At 40.3% G+C, this 20136-nt stretch overlaps 1 long non-coding RNA gene across 1 annotated transcript; it reads left to right on the top strand.

The window, feature by feature from the left end:
- The first annotated feature begins 13651 nt into the window (after nt 1–13651).
- On the top strand, nt 13652–18343 carry LOC103880443. Its single transcript, XR_641471.4, has 3 exons — nt 13652–14964; nt 17950–18045; nt 18221–18343. It is a non-coding gene; the product is annotated as an uncharacterized LOC103880443 (long non-coding RNA).
- The last annotated feature ends 1793 nt before the right edge of the window (nt 18344–20136 follow it).

The raw sequence follows: 20136 nt of genomic DNA, 5'->3' as shown, positions 1-20136 counted from the left end.
CACAATGTTTAGTCATCTTGGACAACCTGAAGCAGTGGGCATATTGGCCTTAAAAGTCACCCAGGTCTGGTTGGAAAGCCAACCTCATTGCTTACTGGCTGTACAGTCTTGAAAAAGTGACCTGGCATTCTTGGCCCCAGTTTCTTCTCCAGGAAAAATGGCTTTTTGTGACAGTTTGAGTATTGCACATCAAGCATCCAGCAAAGCCTCAAGCACATGGTAAATATGTAATCAGCATTGGTTTCCTTATCTTTACCTCTCTTGGCATTTTACAGTCATCGAGTTAATTATATTTTCATTTTGCTCTATGCTTCTTTTAAGCTCCCTCATGCTCATTATCTCAAGTCTTAAAAGAACCCAAAGAAGTAGGTGGAGCAGGAATTTATAGCCCTGTTTTACATGTTAGGAAATCCTTGATTTAGAGAGGTTAAGAAACCCACCCAATGTCACACTGTTCCTGTAGAATGTGGTAAGAAGACTGAGTTCCTAAATTCTGCTCCAGCTCACCATGTGGTTATGATGTCACAGAGTTCTATAAGGAAGATGGACTTCAGAAAAGCACTAGCACACCAAGCCCCAATGTTAGGGCCAGAGCTGTGTTGTCTCGATGGTAGCAGAAGCAAAATTCACAACCCTAGTGCTTGACACATAGAAGGTGCTCATGTGTGCACTGAATGAATGAACTGATGAGCCTAGCTAAACTCACTCCATCAGGATCTCCAGAATAAAAGTAGGAAGCAGCTATGTTAAACAAGAGATAAACTGCAAAGATGGTAGACAGACTTAGAGCTGCTAAGTACCTGACCACGATCCTTCAGTGAATACATGTAAACTGCGCTCCATTCTGAGTCAAAGGCAGCCAGACCATCCCTGGCAGGAGAGAGAAGGCTCCTGGGGCATTGGACCATTAGAGCCCAAGGTGTGGAGCTCTCCAGGCAGTTAGCCTGACTCCCCACACCTTCTGCCTGGCTATTGATACCAAACCTCCAGCACTTGACTCTCTTCAAGACCCCTGGAACTTTTGTCAATACACTTTGTATCCCTGGTACCAAGCACAGGGCCTCACTACAAAACTGGCTTTTCTGTGTTAAATAAAGGAGGTCAAATAAAGCAGATGTTATTAGCTCCACTTATTAGCATGTTATAGCTAAGGAAAATTAAGCCCAGAAAATAAACCCAGTGGAAGGAGGGCTTTCATTCCTTCACAAATATTAATTCAATAATTCAATATAGTCTCCATGCCTGCACTGTCCTAGGTGCAGGGGGATATCTTGATAAAAGAGCAGACAATGTTGTTGCCCTCAAGGAGCTGACATTCTAGTGGAGGAAGACAGACACAAAGAGGAATGTATGCCCACGTCACACAACTAAATCGTGGCATGATGGAGTTCAACAAAAGATGGATACAGAGAACAAGGTTTGGGGGTAAATTTAGCTAAGGTAGGATAATCAGAGGAGCCTGATCTGAAAAGGTAGGAATTAAACTAAACTCTAAAGGATTATTAGAAACCGGCAAGAGAGGAGTTGACTGGTAGAAATGGAGACTGTTTCAGGAAGAGCAAAAAGCCCTTTCAAAAACCTCATTTAAAGAAGAGCTAGTCAATTTGAAGAACTGAAATGAAACTCTAAGACTGGGCATGGAGACTGTGAAGAAGTGAGGTGGGGGATGGAGCTGGAGAGAGAGGTGGGATTGGATCCCATACAGCTTGGTTGGTAGGTCATAGATTTTATTGTAAGTAAAACTGGAACCTCAATGAAAAGGTATTAAACAAGGAAGTGACATGACTAACTTATAATTTAAGATTACCCTCTGCTGTAGGGCAAAAATAGAGGGGAGGGGATTGTGAAAAATGGACCCACAGCATAGTAGGTCATGGATTTTATTGTAAATAAAATTGGAAATTCAGTGGAGAGGTATAAAACAAGAAAGTGACATGATTAATGCACAATTTAAGAAGATTGCCCTCTGCTCTAGGGTGAAAAATGGATGGGGGAGGGGGCCAAGTATGGAAGCAGGTTGGCAAGTTGGGAGGCCATTCCAGTTGGGGCAAGAGATAATGATGGCTTTTCTTGGACTGGTAGAGACCTAAGAGGAGGCTTTTCTGCAGTCAGAGAGTAGTTGAGGCTTCAACCAAAACCAGAGTCCGGGTCTCCTGATTGTCCAACTGTATCCTTTAAACTGACCATGCTTTGATGGTATATGGGACAAAGGAAGAAGATTGGTGGGGAAATAAGAAGGTCATGAAGAGAATACATCTAGAACACTGCACCCAAACTAGAGTCCACAGCCCCTGAGTGTCCACACACATTCTCTCCAAAATAAATTTTCATTGTCACATGAAATTGCAGCGACAAGCAAGAAGAAATCAATGGAAGCATGTTGTGGATTATTTGCATTGCCACCTTCTCTTTGAGTTCAGAAAAGACTTTGCTTTGGTAATTTGCTATCCTGTAGGCTCCTAATACTACTACCTGTGTTACCTACAGAAAAGAACAGAGAAAGATCCAGTGCAAAAACTCATAGGAAATGATCAATTCATGCCAAGTGATGAGAACCAAAGAGAGATGAGAGCATTGTTCATACACGATGGTCTAGGTCTCCTACCCCAAGAGAACTTGCAACAAAGCCCAAAGTACAACAGTCATATTTAAAGAGAAGATTCCATTTCAGCCAGACAACATGATTCATCATATTTATTTAATATTGTTAATTTGAATTTTATTAGATCTGCAATGATGTTTGTATTTAATTTCTAATTTGTTTTGGTTTCATAATTGACTAAAACAATAAGCACAAAGAGTTTCTATCTGACTTTATGTTTATACATTAACATTTTAATAAAAGTCTTTTATATCCTCATTGGGATCCATGGTAATTATTTTCCTCTCAAAACGGTCTCTATATAACTCAAGTTTGAGAAACCCTGGTCTCAGTGAAATAAAAATCAAACAGGCCAGCACACCTGTAATCCCAGCACTTTGGGAAGCTGAGACAGGTAAATCACGAGGTCAGGAGATCGAGACCATCCTTGCTAACAGGGTGAAACCCCTTCTCTACTAAAAATACAAAAAATTAGCCGGACGTGGTGGCGGGCACCTATAGTCCCAGCTACTTGGGAGGCTGAGGCAGGAGAACATCGTGAACCCGGGAGGCAGAGTTTGCAGTGAGTTGAGACCGCACCACTGCACTCCAGTCTGGGCGACAGAGCAAGACTCCATCTCAAAAAACAAAAAAATGAAACAATGAGCTGTCCTATTCTAGACTACACGATTCTGCTTTTCAGTGGTGGTAGGGAGGAAGAAGGAGTACCAGGAAGAGGAATCTGCTAAAAGTTAAGTTTAAGTTAAGTTTAAAAGAATGGGCTTAAATTATGTTAATTTATTATTGGACTCTCCCATTACAGTGGAGTATAGTTTCTACCTCTTAAAATAAAAAGCAAGTTGTGGTTTTCCGAATCCCATAGGAAGAAGCTCAGTGAGTTCAACACATAAAGTTCTGCTTCTAACACTGGAATGATTGTGGATTTTTGGTCTGGTTCCTGACAAAGTAGTTAGCTTGGAGGCAAGCGCCGTGTCCTGTGGAAACTAAGTTCCTATTCCCTTTCTCAGCCTCACATGGAGCAGAACTGTGGGTAAACTCATCAGGACTCTTTAAACTTTTTTTTCTCCTCCTTCTTTTGATTGTCTCCTTTATGGTTGAATTCCAAGATAAATGGGCCTATCATGTAAATAAACCATGCACATAAGCAGCAGAATTCTGAAGCTATTGTACAGGGTAATGTTGACTTTTCGTGAAGCAGAGGAGGTCAAAACCAGTGGGTGTTATTTTCTATGTGGCACTCAAAGTATCCAAGGTAAGTTTGAGCATCCCGGGGTGAATACTTTTTAAAAGAGACAAAGATAATTTTTTCCTAAGACTTGCACTGATGGAAAGTGCCATTCATCAGCTGTCTGATTAAGCATATAGAAATCCCAACACCTAAAAAATGGAGGCAGGACATCAGAAGACCCGGACCAGGAAAGTGAGCTTGGACAGAAAGAGCAGGTGACTGCTGATGTCTTGACAGTGCTTCCGTTCACCCAGCTCCAGGATGGAATGGTCCATCCAAAATTCAAGAGAGAATGAAAGCCAGCTGTGATAGCCCAGAGAAAGTGGTGGCTACTAAAATAGATTTCCTTTGTTTTGTTCATCCCACTGACCTCTGTCACTCATCATTCCCAAGGCACACAGAGCGCATTCCTGCCCCATTGCTTTTTAGGTAAACATTAAACAGCACTGCACATGGAAAGAAGCCAAAGTGTTTGATAATTCATCAGCAGCAGCAAACCTGAGTGTTTCTGTGCAATGCAAATTGCTTTGGCTTCCACAGGCCTCCTGTCGCTTCAAGTGCGGATGGTAAATAGCCTTCTTTGGGATTACTATCAAGTATTCATTTTAACAACATTAATTTACAACGTGTTATCCCACTTTACATTGTGCTACATGACGTATTCACAGAGCCAGCCCTTCAGCGCCTGATGTTGATTCATTCTAATCACCGCACTTGCCTATGATTTTTAGGTTAATGGGACCTGGACTGGAAAAGGATTGTTTGTGTGGGAATCATTCACTGCAAAGGCAGTGACACCTCCTTCAAAAACGTGTGTCTTTCTGGCAGAGTGGGGTGGGAGATGGCCACTGGAGAGGCTGAGTCAAATCAGTCTCCTCACCTGAGGACTTCCCTGACACTAGCGCACTGAGGGACCAGCAGCAACAATGATAATGCTAATGCTCCCTTATGGTAAGTTACATTTTCCAAGTCCCATCTAATCTATTATTCTCACAATAACTCTATAAGGTAAATACCTTATAGAGTTAAATACCTTAAGGTAAATACCTTATAGAGTGGTTTAAGAGTATGGGATCTGGAGACTGTGTCTTGGGTAGAAACTTGATCTACCACTTTCTAGCCAAGTGACCTCGGGCAAGTGATTCAATCTTTCTTTCCCTCAATTTCCTCATCTTAAAAAATGATATATAATAGTTGTACATATTTTGGGGGTGCATGTGATATTTTCATACCTGTATACAATCCAGAATGATCAAATCAAGATATCCATTACCTCAAACATTTATCATTTGTTTGTGTTGGAAACAGTACAATTTTTCTCTTCTAGTTATTTTGAAACATGCAATAAATTATTATTAACTATAATTTCTCTACTATTCTATAGAATACTAGATATACTATATTACATTAGTAATATGTAGTATATTAATATTATAATACTAGAAGTTATTCCTCCTGTTTAACTGTATGTTTGTATTCGTTAACCAGCTTCTCATCCACCCTCTGCACTACCCTTCTATGCCTCTGATAACCATCACTCTACTCTCTAACAAATATGGTATTTGTCTTTCTTTGCCTTTCTTATTTCACTTAACACATTGATCTCTAGTTCCATCCATCTTGCTGCAAACGACAGTTCATTCTTTTTTATGGCCAAATAGTATTCCACTGTGTTTATATGTAACATTTTCTTTGTCCATTCATTCACTGATGGGCAGTTAGGTTGATTCCATATCTTGGCTCTTGTGAATGGGGCTTCAGAGAACATGGGAGTTCAGACACTTCATCTTTAAAATGGGGATAGCAATCATAGTTACTACACAGGATTATTGGCAAGTAAGTGGATTGTTACAGTAAAGCAGGTAGAACAGAAACTGGCACGTGGATTATGGTAGTTCATAAACAGTTCTTTTCCTCTTCTTTCCTGTCCAGGACAGGACTGCAATTCTCTGCCTGCTGGAGCTCAGTTACGACCACGTGACTTGCCTTGGCCAATGAAAGAGGAAGAGTATGTAACACTGCTGAATGGAAGAAAGGGACCCCTGCCTCTGCTGCAGAGATTCTAGACACATGTGCCATGCTGGAGCAAGGAGGCAGGGAGTCCTGGAGAAAGGAGACAGGGAACAGAGCTCCCAGCCCAATCAAGATGTAACATGAGTGAGAAATAAATAACACTTTGTTGCTAGAAGCTTGTTTTTTTTTAACTGAAGTATAACTCAACTTCCCCCCTGACCCACGCAAAAAGTCATCTATCAATGTTAAGTATCATTAAATTTATTTTACAGAAGAGGAATCTAAAGCTCAGAGTAATGGTCTCAATATCACACAGCAATTTTGTGATGGAAGCATAATGATGGCCCACGTTTTAAAGTGGACACCAAGGGGAATATAACATAAATAGAAATTTGCTAACTGCAGGGAATACTTGCTGTACAAGTACAAATAATAGGCCCCACTACTTCCTAGCTGTGCCTCAATTTCCTGATCAGTTAAATGGGACTAATAAGAGTGGCTAGTGCAAGAGATGGAGAAGGGATTAAATGAGAAAATATGTAAATTGCTCATAAGATTATCTAGAATAAACCAAATATTCAAAAATGTTAGTTACTATTATTTTAAAGTAACAATTGCTATTATAATCCTAATATCACCTGTTTCTCATCAGTCGGTGGATACAAGCAATTAATTACATTTACATAAATATGTAAAATAATAAAGCCAAACCAGAGACTCCTAATCGCCTTCCTGCTTAGTGCTTCTTCATTCTGTAATTTAATTCCTGTCTCTACCTCCATGTGGCCAGTTCCTCCTACTGTGAAACATCTCCTTTACCATGAAGCCTTTCCTGCTCACTTTCACCCAAGACTGTTATGTGCTCCCATAGAACCTGGTACCACACGTTCGTAGGATGCGTCCTGGGTCTCTTTTACCATTGGTCAAGGTCTATCTTCCCAGCTGAATTGGAAGCTCCCTGAGGGAATATACCTGTCACTTTCACAACGGTAAGAGCTCGATATTTATTCATAAGGAAAAATAAACAGACACAGGGACAGATGCTATCGGCAACCACTTACAGAAGAAAAACCTTTATCAACAAGCATGTCAAATGATGCTCAGTTCCACTAATATTAAATAAATGTACAAGACAAAATGGTATTTTTTTCACTAACCAGATGGGCCAAAAACCAGAAACCAACATTGGTAACATTAAGTGCAGGAAAGAGTAGGGAGAGGAGAGCAGATTCATGCTGTATTAAAACGTTGGTACAATATTGTGGAGGGTATTTTACCAGTATCTATTAAAATGTTGCATGTGATCTAATAATTCTATTTCTGGGATTCTACTCTACAAAGCTAACAGGATTCTACTCTACAAAACTAACAGCAGCATATGTAAAGTAAATATGCAAATGTTCTCATTACAGTATTTTTTTGTAACAGTAGATAAAATTGAAACAATTTAGAATGTCCATCTTTGGGGAATTGGTTAAGTAAAATCTGGTACATCTATATGATGGAATATTACATCATAATATAAATTTTTATTGTATGATTCACTAGAGTAGAAACTTTGTTTTGTTCACCACTAAGAAAACCCCAGGCACATAGACAGTGATCACTAAATATTTGTTGAATACATTAATGAATATATGGTAATTGAAACATTTTAATGATATAAAATTAACAGAAAAAGATTTAGCCATTTTGAGTAACATCCAAATATTGTCTTCAAATGCATGTAGTTGAACAAATTGCTCAAAATTGTATATGTGAATAGATAGATAAATGGATGGGCAGATAAGGGGTAGATAGATAGATAGAGGAATGACTTTGCTCCATACTTTTAACAATGCTTTTCTTTGGAAGGTGAATCTGATCATGCTGGAGTTTGTAAGGAGTGGAAAGGCAATACTTTCCTTCTCATTTTGAATAATTCATTTAACCCCTGATATTATAGTTTTCTTTCTTTTTGCTATTTTTCTGAATGTGTCAAATAAAGAACATTTTTATCACATAATAAATAACGATTGTTGTCTGAACAATGTTAATATGGCAAATTAGGAATTAACACCCCTTCAAAGCCACACTCACTTATTTCTGTAGTCCTCAAAGGAAGTCTTTCCCCCTACCCAACCTATTTTTTTTAAAAGCAGCCAAGTATATCAATGGACATTCGTTGATGGAAAGGGGAAGGCTGCTTATACAAGTACTTTCTGGACTCAGCTCAGCTAAGCAGATACAGGCCTGAGCCTTTGAATGAGATGGAGTTGGAGGGAGGGAGATAGAAAGATGAAGAAATCATCCTCCAAAAGATTACCATTTTGTAAATGGATCATGAAAATTGTGATTTACCACAAATCACTACAAGCTAGCAGACCTTAATTTGAACTCCCTGCTCCAACATAACTGTGTGACTATGCAAACGTTATTTCAATTCCTTGAACTCAGCTCTCTTATCTGTAAAAGGAGAATAATCTATTAGGGTAATTAGCATTAGCTGCTGTGACAAACAAACTCCATATTTTGATAGCTTAATACAATTAAAATTAATTTCTCACTTACACAAAATTCAGTATTGATGTTCCTGGTTGGGTGGCTCTACCAGACAGTTTTCTACCCAGTAGTCTTAAACAGGGTCCCACAGTGAGAAGAGGCAAAGGCTTATGTGGAAGTGCTTTGTTAGGAAGTATGGTATCATGGAACAAGAGTGAAAGCAAGGAGAGTATAGCAGGTAGAGGAAACGTGAGCACAAGGATGCCTTGTTGCATTGTCTGCCACTGAGGGCAGTGGGCTGTGTGGTCCTGCGGACTCAAAAAAATCATAAAATGGGCCATAAGACTATGTGTCTTGTAGAATAAGGGTGAAGCATTTATTCCATTGGCTCCCATCCCCATGGATCAAAACTTTACCCCAATGAGGCTTTCCTACCTGTCCCCATGTCTGTCATCCATATGTTCACCAACACCACTGAAACCCTGGTGTACATAAGAGTTCCATGACTGAATTCTCATGGAGAGCTGGCAACCATAGCAGTGGCTGGAGCATTGTCCAAGTGAGACCTTGAGAATCTGAAAAGGTGCATTTGAGATGTCTCAAGCATAGAGACCCAGGGAGGTACGTACAAAGGGTATAGGCTTCTTCCGTATTACAGCCTGACCATCTTCACCCATGGCCTTCATGCCAAGGAAGGGGAAGATGGAGAAAAAGAAAAAGCCAGGCCTGGAGGTAGCAAATGTCATTCCTACCCACACTCCACTGACCAGATCTTGTCACACACACTTCCATCCTCTCATCAAAAGGAATATCTTAAAAATATACCCTTCCCGAGAGCCCAAGAGAAAAAAAGAAATGATTTAGTGAAAAGATAACCTTGTTTCTTCCACTGGCTACACTGGCAATCTCATATCTGTTGAGGGCTCTGAGATCATGTGTGTTCCAGGAACTGGACGCTCCAGGCACATAAGAGCAGTTGACAAATGATGCCTCTAATTAACATTCTGCAGAATGAAAATTATTTTTGGCTCTAAAAGGTATTCCTCTATGAGAAAGCTAGAAAAATGACCTTGGCTAGCAGAGATCTTACTCAAAACTAGGAGGATTGGTGCTAATTGTGCCCATATAATGGACTTATGGTTACACTCCCTATTGTCTGGGGATCACGAAATGAAACTGTCAAGCATGACTTGGGCAGAGGGTTACACACAGGAAACCAGCCGCCTTGCTACCAAGGTAGGCCACCGCTGTAGATCTGTACAGGCAGGCATCACATTCTTATTGGATGTCTCTCCCGCCAAGTGGGCAATTACTGGCCAGATGAAACAACTTTACCCAGGGGTTCAGGAGAGGAGTGCTCACCTTTATACTCCATGGGAATTCTCTTACCTTGTAACTCCACAAGGATAAGGTGATATTTGCCTATGCCTTGGCTTAAAGCTGGGGAAATAGGATAAGCCTCTGGCATCTCAACTCTGCTTGGCGTCTGTGATTGTTAATTTTAGGTCTCAATTTGACTGGATTAAGGTATACCCAGATAGCTGGTAAAGCATTTTTTTTCTGGTTGTGTCTGTGGGGGTGTTTCCAGAAGAAACACATTTGAATCAGTGGACTGAGTAAGGAAGATCCACCCTCATCCTATGCGAGTGGGCACCATCTAATGAGCTGAGGGCCTGGACAGAACAAAAAAGCAGAGGAAAAGCGAATGCTCTCTCTCTTCTGGAGCCAGAATACCCTTCTACTCCTGTCCTTGGACATCAGAGCTTCAGATTCTCTCGACTTTGGATTCTGGAGCTGGCACTGGCTCCCGTGGGTCTCCAGATGACTTATGGTGAGTCTTCTCAGCCTCCATAATCATGTGAGCCAATTCCCCTAATAAATCCCCTCTCACATATCTATCTCTATCTCTAGCTCTATCTTGGTAGCCACATCTGTATCTCTATCTATCTTTCTAACTATCTATACATCTACCTATCTATCATCTCTCTATCTGTCCTATTTTATCCTTCTGCCCATCTATCTGACTAAATCTGATAGATCTATCTATCTATCTATACATCTACCTATCTATCATCTCTCTATCTGTCTAACCCTGTCCATGCATCTGTCTATTTAAATGCAATAGATCTATCTATCTATCTATGCATCACACCTTATCTGTGTCTCTCTGTCTACAACCTGTAAGCTACCCATCTGTCTGTTCGTCATGATAGAGTCTATCTGTCTATCTATCTATCTATCTATCTATCTATCTATCTATGTATCATCTATGTGTCTGCCTGTCTAACCTATCCATCTAATTATCTATTCATCTATATATCCATCCATCCATTTATCTGTTCATCTATCTATTCGTCTATCTATTCATCTATCTGTACATCTACCTATTCATCTATTATTTATTATCTAATCTATAATTTATCTATCCATCTAATCTATCATCTATCTATCTATCTATCTATCTATCTATCTATCTATCTATCTATCTATGCACTTATCTATCCATCCATCCATTCATCCATCCTATTGGTTCTGTCTCTCTGGAAAACCCTGATTAATACAGCAGCCATTTAAAAAATACTTACTGATCAGCTGCAATGTGCCAGGCTCTCTGCTAAGTGCTGGGGACACAGCAGAAATTAGTCAGAAGGTCATAGTTTTGGTCCAGTGAGAAAGACATTGAGTAATAACCACACAAATAAATATCTAATTACAATTTGGAGAAGTGTGATAAAGGAAAAATACAAAGTTCTGTGAGAATTGTCGTATCGTGCCCATCCTCTCTTTCTCATTCACCACCAGAACTCTACTTTTTAGCTGATATAAAGTCTTAAAAAACAAAACAAAACAAAAAAAGATTAGATTCCCTCAGACTCTTTTGCAGATAGCTGTGGTCATCTGACTAAATCCTAGCCAACAGGATATGAGTAAAAGTGGGGGTTGTTCTACTTTCTTTTCTTCCTTCTAATTGGTTGGAAGTCAGATGTGATGGCAGGAGCTACAGCAACATTTCTGGACTTCAAGTCAGAAGCCATGTTGAAGAAGCAGCCTGGTCCTTCATGACCGTGTAGCTGCCTAACAGCCTTTAACCCACACTTCTGCATGCAAGAGAAAGAAACACTGCTATTTGAAAATCTATTCGTTGAGGAAGCAGGACCTATTTTTGGTTAGACTGTCTAATATGAGAGTTGAAAAGGAACTGAGCACATGAAAAGTGAAGGGGAAGTGCTGCAGGCAAAAGGAATCTCAGGTGCAAAAAACTGAAAGAAAAAGTGGCTTCAAGGCAAACAGCAAGAAGAAAGTGGTGTGGAGTGAAGTAAGCAGGGGATGGCTTTGCAACTAAATAGGTGTTCATTCCTGGGCCTCTCATTTACCTCATAGGTCCTCAGTTTCCATATCTGTTAAGTGGGAATAATGAGCAGCCTTCTGCTCCCAGGATTGCTGTAATGATCCAATGATAGGCTGAGAGGAGGAAACAGCATAGTACATTGGTGCAGAGCAATGGCATTCCAACCAAGTTCAACCAAGTGCAAATCCTGTCTCTCCACTGACTAGTTATGTGACTGCTGGTTACCTACAAACACCTGTGTGCCTGTTTCCCCTTCCATAAAATGGAGGTAGTAATAGGATTTATTTCATACGGATGCTGAGAGAATGAAATTAGTTAATATTTGCCAAGCACTGAGAAGAGTACCTGCCACATACTAAGTTCCATACATGTACTTGTTAAATAAATCAAAAAGTGTTTATGACTTTGAAGATTTACATTAGCTGTAGTTACCATGGACTTTCATTGTAGACTAAAACTCTTGTGGATTTTGACTTTGTCCAGTCACTTTTCACTACTTCCTAGCACCTAAGGAAGTTCTTCCTTTTAAAATAGTCTCATTAAAAGAGACTTTTCAAGGAGGAAATTAAGCAAAGTACTTAAGGTGCAGTGACTTCTCTAGCCCCCATTTCCTCTCCACCTGCAGCCATGGGGATAATCATAGTCCCTACTTTCGAAGGCATTTGTAAGAATGAGGTGTTGTACATAAATAGGGGTTGGTAAGCTTTTTCTGTAAAAGTCCAGACAGTAAATATTTTAGGCTTTGTAGGTCATAAGATTTCTGCTACAATTGCTTACTCCTGCCTTCGTAGCCCACAGCAGCCATAAATAATAGGTAGAGATGAACACAGTTCATTGAATGGATGAATGAACATAAATGTGTTCCAATGAAACTTTACTTATGGACATTGTGATTTGATTATCATGTAATTTTTATGAGTCATAAGATATTCTTTTTCTGAATTTTTAGAAATTATTTAAAAATATGTCAAAACAATTCTGAGCATGCCGGCTGCACAAAAAGGAGCAGTGGATTAGATTTGGTCCATGGGCCATAGTTTGCCCACTCTTGTCTGTAAATATTTGATACAATATCTGGCACACAGTAAGTGTTCATTAGCTATTGTTAACTTGTTTGCTATTAACATTAACAAGGGAGCACTGGGCATTAGTTTTGCAACCTCTCATTCTATAAGCACCAGGAAATCAGTCCTTGCCTGGGCCTTTACTTTTTCCTTTTGTGTTTTAAGCAGCTGAACCTGACCTAGGTAGGGGCTGGGAGTTGGGGCAGGGATAGAGGAGGAGGATTGTGTGCAGTCAATGCCTTGGTTCAACAGCTTCCTAAACATCCTGACTGCTTGGACCAAAAAACTGCCAGCTTGAAAGGGGCTTTATAAATGGAGAGCCTGTAAAGCAACTCAGAATCTGATTTTGCTGCAAAAGCATGATTTTAACAGATCTGTAGCTGTTCCCAACCTTTTAACACTGTCTCCTGTGAGTCAAGAGATTTTGATCTTGTAACTAAATTGACTCTGTCGCAGGTTTGCCATCCCCCTGGGTAAATTCTCTGACATGCACAGCTTCAGACCCAACCCCCTTTCACAAAAAAAAAAAAAAAAAAAATTCTCTTCTGTACCCAGTTATCCCCTATCTCATTTTCTCCAAATTGAAATATTTTTTTAAACACTATCATGAATGTCAAAATCAACTCTCTTTGATCCTAAACCTAGTATTCTTTTTTTGGTGGGGGGGGGAGTGAGCATGAAAAATTTCTGTTTAATCCTAATGCTAATATTTAGAAAAGTGGCAACAGATTTAAAATAGTTATTTGCCTCATCTTATAGATCTATTGTGTTTCCTGGTCAGTAATCAGAAGGTGGCAATCAGACCTTTCTTTCTTTCTTCCTTTCTCTCTCTCTTTCTTTTCTTTTTCTTTCTTCTTCTTTCTTTCTTTTCTTTCTTTCTTTCTTTCTTTCTCTCTTTCTCTCCTTCTGTCTCTTACCCTCTTTCTCTCTTTTTGTCTTTCTTTCTTTTTTCTTTTTCTTTCTTTCAAAACAGACTGTTGGAGAAGCCACAAGACATGATTTCCAAATAAAGAGCTCAAAGAGTCAGTTGGCTAGGGCTGAAAGTGGCAGCTCTGGAAATGCAGGCTTTTCTGGATGGAGCAACATTGTCCAAATTCTAAAGAGAAGGGAAGAGGCTGCTCTGCTGTGTTCCAGTGCCAGCATCCCTCTGGGCATGTGCCTGACCACAAAAGCTGTGCTCACGCATGATGAACACAGCCCTCGGGGCTGGTTTTGTGGAACTGAAAATGCATCTCAACTCCTAAAATTGAGAATAGAATATGACCAGGAATGAACATGCCTATTGAATAAACGAGGGAGAAGGAGGTAGGAGGAAGGAAAGAGGAAAAGAGAGGGTTGGGGAGAGGAGATACAGAGAGAAGAAATGCAGAGAGAACTGAGATGAAAAAATAGAAGAAACAAAGACCAAGTGCCTGAGGGACTGGTGAGAAAGCAAAAGAAAGTGGATGAGAAGGGAGGCAGGGGAGCTGCAAGCCTTCAGTTCTTGTACCTTTTAGGATGTAGGGACACCTAGAGAACAGCCCTCAGTAAGATCTGGAAAGAAGAGCCGTCACCACAGACTTAGAAAATAGGTGTATTTAAAAAAAAAAAAATCCAAAATTCCTATAGCTCATAAACATATGTGTGTGTTGAGCAGGGCAGATTTCCTCTCCTAACCTCTGTTTTGTCTTTCAGAATAATAGGTTATTTCCCTCTGTCCTGAGTTCTGCTTGAAAAATTGAGAGTTCTAGAACGTTGCAAAAGCTCCTCTATTGTTCTGAGATGAGCATTTTTCTGGGATGAACTGGGCAGAGGTTTGACTGGCAAGCAGGGAGTGGGACGCCTGAGCTCCAGGTATACATGTCATCCAACAGTCTCATGGTGGTCGAAGGAGATCCCCAGATGCAAAATCAAAGCTGCTTGGATTTTCATTTCTTCTCCATCTAGGAAAAGGGCAATGGAATCAAAGCCTTTAAAAAACGTAGTAAGAGAAAGACTCTCTAATTAATCAGAACCTTCTGGCAACCAGCGCTTTAGCCCATCTACTGAGTAATATTTTATCAGTGTCTTTAGTAAAGGACCTCAAGATGCATGAGACATTTTTGGTTGTTGAAACAGAGTGTCTTCTAAATCATCAAGTAAAAGAGAAATTCTGCTCAGAAGGCTTTTGCATGGTACCCAACATTTGTTGAGGCTTACTATATTACATGCATTACCTTGCTAAATCACCACATTAGAACACTTACAGGTAAGTCTTATGATTATAATCATTTTATAGTCATACAAACTGGCATGTAGAGGGTAGGATATCGCCCAGGGTTACAGCTAAGGATTGGACAAGCTGAGATTTGAACCCCAGCATGTTCATCTGGCATGAGAGGACTTGTGCTTAATCTCCAAGCTATACCACTTTGTTGCACAAAGATGTGTGTTTGCTGAGGAATAAATATGAAGATAAACAGAACAGAGATACTCTAAGGGAGCTCGGAGTATTGTCTAGCATATGGGAATAACTTGTGAGTAAATAAAAAGAGAAGAATGGAAGATGGTGCCATGCAAGGAGGTATCCAGCCTCGGAGCACTGCTTTGTGTTGAGTTAAGCCACTTCATCATCTCATTTTAGTGCAGAAGACAGACAGAAAAGAAAGAAAGTCTCATTCTCAGGGAGAGCTTTCTGGAAGTGAGGGAAGGAGTGGTATATGTAAGCCAGGCTCTTAACAGGTGAATAGGAGTTAATCGGAAGGAGGTCCAGATGGGAAGGAGACTCAGACGGGAAGGAGGCTTCAGAAAGAGGAAACAGGATATTCAGAGGCATGGAGTCACAAACACCATGCACTCTTTCAGGGATTAGAAGCAGTTATAAAAGCCCGGAACATTCATTGAAAGAGGATGTGTGGTAATAGTTCAGGCAGAAGAAGTAGGCAGGAGTCAGAGTTTAAATGGCCTTGTGTGTAATATCAAGAGTTTGGACTTACTAGGGCCTTCCTGAACCTGCCTTGTTCAGAAGCATCATATAAACATCTGTAAGGCAGGATAATAAGACTGGTAGAAAATGAAGTTATTGATACCAAGCAAAATAGCCTTTTATGCACAGCAGGAACAACCAGAAACACAACTTCAATGTGGTGAAAGCTGAGTTTATTAAAAAGGAAGGCTTATATCACTGTTTTCTTAAAGGATGGCATCCCAAATCAGCAGACTTCTTTTTTTCTTTTTATTTCTTCCTACAACTGAGCTTTCCTTAAACTGATGATTTGTGATTCACCTGCAGAACAGGAGCTTAGGATGGGGTAGATGGCATATTATTTTGAGACCTGAGGGTGGCAGGGGGTGATCTGGCCAGGCTTTGAGCAATCCTTTTATGTTTTAAGAACATCATGTCTGCCCACAAAGATAGGATCTTGACAGCCACCCTATAGGCAAAATGTATTGGACCAAAGAGAGACAAGACACATGGCTTAAGTTAGTTTAAACCGATTCTCTTTACCAGCAATGTGAATAAAATAGGAACTCAGAGATAACCACATAGTCTCTGTGAATGGGAGATTTTGAAGGACATGGTAAAAGCTTAGACACTCTGGAACAATTGTATCTTTTATATAGACTAAGAAGCAGAAAGAATTGCTGTGTAAAGAGAAGAGTCATAGATGCTCAGAGAGAAGCAGAGATGAGTGGGAGCACTGCCTGGACTCCTAGTTGCTTTCCCAGTTTTTGAGAGCAGTTTCCTCCTGAGACTCAAATATATTCCTCACCCTGGGTTCCATGAGACATTCATATTCTTAGTAAATCTATATTTTTTTGCTTGAGCTTTCTTAATTTGGCTTCTGTTACTTGAAACCCAGATAGTTTTGACAGTACCTAAATCAGAGTCCCCAACTGCTAGTGGCCACCAGGAATTATAAAGACTAAGGAGATATGAAGGAGGAGAGGAGAAAAATTCTCAAGTATTAATATTACTGAAACAAGTCACCTGTCTTTTGTTTTCTTTTGAGACGGAGTCTCATTCTGTTATCCGGGCTGGAGTGCAGTGGTGTGAACACAGCTTACAGCAGCCTCCGCCTCCTAGGCTCAAGAAATCTTCCCAGCTCAGCCTCCTGAGTAGCTACAGGCATGCACCACTATGCCACATTACTTTTTATTTTTACTATCATCATTATTATTATTATTATTATTATTTTGTAGAGACAGAGTCTCACATTGTTGCCCAGGCTGGTCTCAAACTTCTGGGCTCAAGCAATCCTCCTGACTTGACCTCCCACAGCGCTGAGATTACAGGCATGAGCCACTGTGCCTGCCACTCCTTTTTCTAAATATCATGAACACACCCCATCTCTAGGACCTTTTTTCCAACTTGGCTTGCCAAATACTCCTCAAATGCCTCATTGATCAATCTGGTGCTGAAACCATGGCTAAAATGTAATGGCTGAAGCTATTGGTTTCATCACCATGGATAGTCCTCATTAGATTGTCTTCCTCCTCCAAGAAGCTTTCTTAGACCCCTCAGCCCTCCCATATCCCTTCCTCTCTGCTCTTTGAGTGAACTTCACTTGCACGTGTATTACTACACTTACAACAGTTAGTCTAGAGCCTTCATTTAATTTGTACAGCTATCTCCCCCTGCAGATGGTGAGTCATTTGAAAAGAGGATCACATCTTACTTGCTTCTATTTCTCCCATAGTTATTATTACAAAACCTTAAAACTACAAGCCTTTCAATGAATGCCTTAAAAAAAATTTTAGGGGAAATTTTCACCAATGAATGTGGCTCATGTTAAGATATGATTTTCTCAAACCCCTTGTGACATCATTTTAAGGAAAATGGAGTGAACTCTATGAATGGGGCTTCAGTTTGGAGCCTGCAGCTTCCCCCACATTAGTTTATGTTTAGAGATGTGCCAGTTCATGGGAAAAAGAGGAAACAGTTGCTTCAGCCAGGGTGCAGAACCCAGGATCTCCCATGGGGGATGGCAATCCTGAGGCTATCTCTTCTCTCTGGATCAGCCTGCACATTATTTCTTTTATACCACAATGAGATGCAGATTCTAGAACTACCAGCTGAGATTGACTGAAAGGATTCACCTGACTACTCCAAATATTAATAGCCAAACCACATGCAGACGCAACACACATTTCAGCATCTGCCTAAAGATGAAATCTTCAAGCATCTGAGTGACTCTGAGCCTCAGGGCCAGTGTTAAGGCCTTTTAACCAAATTTCTCTCCCAAACCACCAGTGCAATGAAGGAAAATAAGGTTGTCCACAGTGAAATCCATTGCCCTCTTCAGAACACAAAGGAGGGGTCATCTGTGGAGAAATACAAAACCAAGGAGTAAGTCAACTGAATTTTTAATCAAATGGGCTCTGCTATGGTTTGAATGTGTCCCCAAAGTTTGTGTGTTGGAAATTTGGTCCTCAATGCAGAAGTGTTGGGAGGTGAGACCTTTAAGAGGTGATGAGATCGCAAGGGCTCTGCTCTCATGAAGGGATTAATACCTTTATTGCAGGAGTGGGTTCCTTATAGAAGGATGAGTTCAGCCTCCTCCCCACCTCTCTTGAGCCCATGTGATGCCTTCTGCTAGGTTATGACAAAACAAGAAGGCCCTTACAAGATGCCAGTACCTTGATCTTGAACTTCCCAGCCTCCAGACCTGTAAGCCAATAAATTTCTGTTCTTCATAAATTCCCCAGTCTCATGTATTCTGTTACAGCAACACGAAACAGACTGAGACAGGCTCTCCCAAAAATGTTCGATGTTTCTCACTTTCCTGTAGCACAGACTTGTCACAACCTTACAGGAAATAACATCTGGCTTATCAAACAGTGGTCCTAATTTGTTAGTATTCTCTGTTCCTGAAAGAAAGGAAAAGATCATCTCAGAGTTTGTGTTAAAGTTTTAATTTTAAGCCCCATCCAGAATCTTTCCAGAGAATCTTCCATAACAAAGCTTTCAACTTAGGCTCTTAGAAAATTGTAAAGGAAAACCTAAACCCACCTCTCTGAATCTTTGTGAAAAGTACAGATGCAGTCATCAAATCCTTTCCATCCTGATTAGGGCCTGCTCTGTGTATCTTCGTACACCTTCCAGAAGCCAGAACAGGTGAAGGGTGCCCTGGGGTATGAAGAATGAACAGACATTCTAATTAACAAATATTTGTTGATTTCCTACTGTGTGTTCAACCATTTTCTAGCTTCTGTGGGGGAAATAAAAGCAAATGTAAGACAAGCAGCTAAGTATTTTTGATACTCGCATACATTCCAGAATTTTCAGTTTGTGAATTGTTCTCACTCAATTAATTCACTTAATACTAATAACTATTTGATGAGACAAGCAATATAAGAAATGCCTCCTTTTGATAGGTGAGGAAATTGAGGCTCAGAATGGTTAAGGTGCTTGCCCAAGGTTCACAAGATGAATAAAAATGGCAAGGGAGGGAAAATTAGAATCTCAGTTTGATTCTTCTTGGTGCACTTGTCTTTCTATCCCCTATGCCTCCGCTTAACCTACAGGAAAAAATGTGCTAGAAAAAATAAGGTAAGGGTATGTCTGATTGATTTCTAGACTGCACAGTCCAATAGATTACATGAGAGGATCAATAATGAAGACCAGTTGTGGTGGCTCATTCCTGTAATCCCAGCACTTCGGTTGCTCAAGGATAGAGGATCACTTGCACCCAGCAGCTCAAGATAAGCCTGGGCAGCACAGAGAGACCCAGTCTCTATGAAAACTAAAGATTAGCCAGCCATGGTTGTGTACCAGTGATCCCAGCTACTCGGGAGGCTTACGTGGAAGGATCACTTGAAGGAGGTCAAGGCTATAGTGCGCTATGATAGGAAACACCACTGCACTCCAATTTTGGCAACACACTGAGCAAGACCTTGCCTCAAAAAAAGCAAAAAATGAAAAATTAGGGGGAGCCAGAGGATCATGGAAGGTTTGAAGGAGGACAAGTGTCTTGAGTTGGACCACAAAGAGTGAAGATAACATTTCCATGAAAGGATGGAAGCAACGAGAAGAAGAAAGTTTCTCAAGGACGCTGGTAGTTTCCCAGAGTGTGAGACTCAGAAAAACAAAAATGGAAAATGCTGAAGTCCATTAAGAAGAGGCTCTCAGAACACTTTTATTCTGGAACATAAACTAGTACTACTACCATGGAAAACAGTATGGAGATTTCTTAAAGAACCAAAAGTAGAATTACCATTTGATCCAGCACTCCCACTACTGTGAATCTACCCAAAGGAAAGTAAGTCATTATATGAAAAAGACACTTGCATGTGCATGTTTATAGCAGCACAATTCCCAATTGCCAAAATATGGAACCAGCCTAAGTGCCCATCAACCAACAAGCGGATAAAGAAAACGTGGTCTATATACAGTGATAAAAAGGAAAGAAATAATACCTTTCTCAGATATTATTGGATG

Source organism: Papio anubis, chromosome 18 (genome assembly GCF_008728515.1).
Source record: "Papio anubis isolate 15944 chromosome 18, Panubis1.0, whole genome shotgun sequence".
Taxonomy (NCBI): Eukaryota; Metazoa; Chordata; class Mammalia; order Primates; family Cercopithecidae; genus Papio; species Papio anubis.
Note: the sequence above shows the minus strand (reverse complement) of the source record. Positions and strands in the feature narration are given on the sequence as shown.